This window comes from Aptenodytes forsteri, unplaced genomic scaffold, assembly GCF_000699145.1.
Source record: "Aptenodytes forsteri isolate BGI_AS27 unplaced genomic scaffold, ASM69914v1 Scaffold229, whole genome shotgun sequence".
In the NCBI taxonomy this organism is placed as follows: Eukaryota; Metazoa; Chordata; class Aves; order Sphenisciformes; family Spheniscidae; genus Aptenodytes; species Aptenodytes forsteri.
The window spans coordinates 1,721,239-1,726,810 of NW_008795863.1; the positions used below are offsets into that span (position 1 = coordinate 1,721,239).

At 43.4% G+C, this 5,572-nt stretch overlaps 1 long non-coding RNA gene across 1 annotated transcript; it reads left to right on the plus strand.

Annotated features, from left to right (window-relative positions):
- The first annotated feature begins 333 nt into the window (after positions 1–333).
- LOC109279623 lies at positions 334–5,213 on the plus strand. The gene is made up of 3 exons (XR_002086256.1): positions 334–547; positions 4,337–4,497; positions 4,954–5,213. It is a non-coding gene; the product is annotated as an uncharacterized LOC109279623 (long non-coding RNA).
- Positions 5,214–5,572: the final 359 nt, after the last annotated feature.

Here is a 5,572-nt window from a genome sequence, read left to right on the forward strand (position 1 = left end):
CGTGCATGCCCACATGTGACGGCAGCTCTGCCGTGTCACCCGCCTGCTCCCATCATGTGACAACGGGGAGTATAGAAAGTCACAAGAAATCTATTCCCAGGGAGTCAAGTGCTCCTCGGCATCAGCGCTTGCTATCCTCGTGGAGTAGGCCAACTGGGGGAAGACGCATGCAGCATGTGAGCCTGCAAGGAAAACAAAGCCTAGCCTGCATCTAATTTTAGGCTTGGCAGCCTTAAGGATGTTCTGGGCCGTCTTTATCTTTGGCTTTTCCAACTCCTCCTCCTTTAAGGTCATACCCTTAAAAGCAGTTGTGCTGCCTCTCGCCCCAGGTCTCTTCCCTTCCCCACATGAGCCCAGTCAGAGGGTGCAGCAGTGTGAAAGCCCTGACCTCCCTGGAAAACCTTCCTTTCAGGGAGCCAGCAGGACACCTCGCCCGGCAAAGACCTCCCAACCTGCTGGCATAGGTGGGACAGAGAAGGGATGATCCTTCGCACTTTATCTCATCACCAGCTGGCTGCATGGCTTTCTGAATCGCCCTTGTCCTCAGGTTGGTCAAGAGCTTCTCTGCCTTTTCTCACATCAACCTTGCGGTGTGTTTGTTTTTTTTTTTTTAAATCGTGTACATTAACCACTTCATTTAAGATGATCAGTTTCACATTACTGGGAAAGAAAAGGGAACAGGGAGGTGCCAGGAGCTGATGCAACATGGAGTCTTCTAGCTGGCTAAGCTCCATTTCCCCTTATAGACCCCCCCAAACCCCAAAGCCTGTCCAACGGGACTCAGATACCCATTCCTCACACAGGAGCAAGATGCCACAGACTAGCTGCTTTGCAGAAATTGCCTGGAGGTATAGGCAGAATAACGCCAAGTATCCTCCCGCTCTCTGCAAGCTGCAAGCTCCCTGCTGCGGCATGCCGGGGGAGGGGAGTGGACGCTGGACCACTGTGTCCCCCCTGACGTGGGGAAGCTGCTCCTCCCCCCAGTGCCTCAGCCCAAGGCTGGTCCCACCATCTAGGTGCGGGCCCTCTCCAAATCGCAGCTGCAAAGAGCAAGCACACCGCAGCAACGCTGCTCCCAGCCCCAACGTCCAGCAAAGTGGCACCCTGTGTTTAGGGAGTGTAGACATGCAAACGGAGAGAAAGGCAACGGTGGCTTTCCAAAATGTTTTCGTTTCACTGTTAATTTCCTAAAATGCAGCAGGGTTTTATTTAAAAACTGGAAGAAAAATACAATAACCTAATGGTGCCCCTTCACCCTTTACAGCATTCCACCTCTGCCGCTGTTTTCCACACCCACACCCGGAGAATGCAGCAGTTACCCACTGCGAAACCACCATGGGGTCCCAGCCCCAGGGGTACCGTACAGCCTCCTGCCCACCTGTGGTAGGGCTGAACAAAAATACCAGCTTCTGGAGCAAAGTGTCTTTCGTGCAGCCATATAACATGACCTCTTCCTTTTACTTCGCATTCTAGCTGCCACTCCGAAGCTTGCACAGACATGAATGATCTCATTTTTTCTGTTTTTTAATATTATTCTTTTTTCAGGGGGAAGGGGGAAACCTTGATTAGACAGACGTGGCTACTTAAAAGCAGTCTCTAGCAAGTCCATTCTCCAATGAAACAATTGGGGCAGAATGGCTCTCTGTTAATGTTATATTTAGTCATTAAAAATGTGCATTTGTGATTCTAAAAGCTGCTAGAGGCAAAACACAACAGAGAGATGATACACACTCAGATTTACAATCAGTTTCCAGCCTGGTAGACTCAGTGAAACTAAAATTAACATTTCTACCTTTCATATGCATTTATGGACAAACATACATTGAGTAATAACCACCACTGCTGTACACATTTGAATCCTCTTTCAGCAGAGGACTAAATGCCTTTTGAAAAACCTAAATAATTTAGCATCATAATAGTGTGAAGTGTGTAAAGACACTTTTATATACTACTGCATCTAGCTCTGGGGTACAGCACGGGGCATGTCATCATCTTAAAGCAACAACATGATGGCTTTGGGCAGGAAATACACACAGCTATTAGATAAAAGGAACAAAAATACTTGAACTGGACTGGAAACCATCACTCAATAGTAATAATAGATAATTAAAATAAAAATAATAATAAAAAATAATACAAACTATACAGTGGGATCTTTAATTATGAGGATCTACAAAGACCTTGGTTTCACATTTCATCCATGCTTGTTAAACACCATCTTGGGTAAAATTAGTTCATTCTCATCATTTATTTGTGTAACGGGAACATAAAGATCCTTCAATCAAGAATCACAACTGCAGTGGCCTGAGCACTGCATAATTTAAAAAAAGACAGTCCTTACATCTACAATCTTGAGGTCTGAAACTACAACAAAAAAGATGAATTGCTTAGGAAACAGGAGGTGAGATTAAGGAGTAAAATGCTCACATCCACTGTGCGAAATTCTGGGTATTCTTAGCTCAACAGCTGCCTAGCCAAAAAAACCCAAAAATCAAACCACCCCGAAGGAAGCCTTTTTAGGATTTTGACAGCAAATATTATTTCCCATATATCAGGGACCATCTACTGAATCACCAAGACAGCTTTCTGTTGCACTAGGACAATCTCCCACCAAGCCACACACAGTAAATGCACAGCCAAAATAAGGGGAGTAGCAGGAGAAATTAGCACCCACTGTCTTTTCTGTATTCCAAATGCTTTCTGCTCTCTTCTTTTCCGAGCAGTGAAAGAAACGGTGAAAACAAGGTCCAGATATTAACAGAAATAAAGCTGTTTCCTATCTTCCTGTTACCTATCTTTTAGTATTTTTGGTGTCTCAAAAACCAACACACACTGGGAAATAATTAAAGGTTTAAAAAACCAAAAGGGCAATCTGAAAGGTTCAACTTAAGTAAAAGCAAATTAACTAGATGGACACACAGTTCAAACGCTGTGGCCATACTACCCAAGAGTCTCCTTCACTACCAGCAGCTGGAAAAAAACAAATCTCAAAGCTGTTTATTTTTTGTTTTATCACCCAAACTTTGCTTTCCTTCCAGACTATGGAGACCAGGAACAGAAAACTATAGCTGGTTTTCCCATAATAGTTTGCAAATTTCACAGCCCACTTCAAACAACTTCTGGCAGAATTTTTTTTTTCCAGAGCTCCTTGGAGCAGGGAACCTTTAATAATTTGCTCCTGCAATGCCAAGCAGAATGCCAAAATGAAAAAAGAAAGGAAAAAAAAAAAAAGGAAAAGCCATAGAGGTAAGCAGAAATGAAATAATGACAAACTAAGCTTCAACGTAAAAAAGTGGAAAAAACCCCCGAATTAAGGTGAGGGACTATATGAAAATAAGCGGGTGAGATGAAACAGGCACCCACGCAGGTGCTCAGAAGTGACGATCTAATGGTCTCTTCTGATTTCACAGTTCAGGAGCTCCTGGCCCACCACTGCCCTATCTGCAGCATCTCCACGCTGGAAAGAAAAGTCTCCATCTACAACTCATTTGTTAAAAAGTGGCTCTTTAGGCTACTGTAAGACAATAATTTACAATGTCTAGATTCACTCTGTGCTTTGCTGCTGAGGAGAGCAGAAACAAACTTACTGTTCCTCTTCTACAGTGGTTTAAAAGCACAGCACAATTTCAAGGGCAGATCAAAGTTAGACTAATTATTTCCTTTCTGCATATCCTATAACTAAATGTAACAGGTCACCAGGGAAGGGTGAAACAAAAGATGAATGTGTTTGCACACACTAACAACAAACACTAAGAAACAAGGACATTATTTATATAATAAAAAGATGCATAAGGGAAAACATCAAAGCCTGTATTAAATATACCAGCCCACAAATGTATCACCAATGGTGCCTAAATAACTAGGGAAATAAACTGGCTGCTCTCTTTCTCCACACTTCAAATTAAACATAACTGCTGAGGCGGTTAAATGCTTCAGGAGCCTTTAGCACTACTGATCATGAAGGTTTGATAATTCTAGTATTGCCCACTTGAAGTTAATCCAAGACTAAAAAAATACGTTTTCATTGCTTTCTGTTGTTTAGAAACATTTGAGTTTACTAAGGCCATACCTTAAAGATTTACACTGCAGTCAGGAAGACTAGAACCATGCTTCACTATATATTTTTTAATGAAACTTGACATTCTTATTTATACAGTTCCAGGAATCAGAGCTCTGAAATACACCAACTATCAGGAGAACTGAAGAGTGGACAAGAATATGATTTGCCTGTAGAAACTCGCAGAAGCAAATAGCTCCTGTTCTGCATAAACTCCTCTCTAGGAAACCTCAGCAGGGATATTTTGCTTATGTTACTGTTCCTTTGTCCTTTTCCCAGGTTACTTCATCTGCTAGTTGAGAAATTGCAAGCTTTTGGGGGAGAAAAACTGTGTAACTAACTCCGGTGTTTTGTCCATCTGTCAGCAACTGCAAAACCATTCTCTGTGGCATATCATAAGCATTCCTACTTCAACCACTGTTTCAAAGTACCTACACAAGGTAAGATGACCCCAGCACACAGGGACTCCTACAGAGAGCACACAATATACAGCAGCATCTGTCAAGGCTCCGGCAACTCTCCAACTTCTGTTAAGACCCATTAAACTCTCCATGATTCAAGAGAGCTTTTGGTACAGGAGCAGTACTGCTTCTTGTTTTGAGATCTTCCCCTGAAAACGATGTTCTTGGACAATATGCTTTCTTCCCCTCAAAGGGCAAAAGAGGTTCACTGGAATAGGAGGAGAAAAGGGAAGGGGCCTTTTCAAGGCAGAGAACTGGCGGTCTTCAGAGAAAGCCCTCTTGAACAGAAAGGTGGCACACAGGACAGAGGGATAGCCACGGGTGCACAGAGCATGGGGCCACCACCGTCAGCTGGGCCTCCAGAAGTGGCAAAGTGTGCAGTCCTGCGGGAATAATACTTTGCATATTTATTGCTCTTTTCTTTCATTCCTGAAGCCTTAGGGAAGGCTGTTGCCTGGCTCACATCCAGGAAAGGTTGCACGGATCAGGCCGAATGCAGACAGAGGGCTACAGCCTGGCACACGGAGGTCTGAACGGCACACCTAAGTTTCTACAGTAAAGCCAGGAGCAACCCCACACTCCTTCTCCATTTCTACACACAAATAAAGGGCCTTTTATTTGCTTGACAGTGCTCTTTATTTTTTTAATGTGTGGCCTTTTACTGTTCCTTGACTGAGAGTACAGATACAGGCATTTCTCACCCACACAGTACTCAAATGACTTTCAAACCTTTGTGTTAGCTTGTCATTTTTGGTAGCTTTCACACCGCTATTGAAACAAAGCTTAGACAAACCCTGAAAACTAAGGATCTCTCCAGACATGTCTAGACTCTCAGTTCAACAAGGCACAATATTTTTGAACTCTCTAACCTTTATGGGAGGTGACCAAAGCCAGCTCAGACAGACTAAACTGACACACCGCCAGCTAATACCCTGAACACCTTAAAATGCAAATAGCTCTAATCTTATTAAAAATGATGCAATTCGCCCTACCGCAACAGCAAGAGGGGGAAGGGAAGCAAAAAATACCGTTGATAGCATAGGCTACTGTTCTC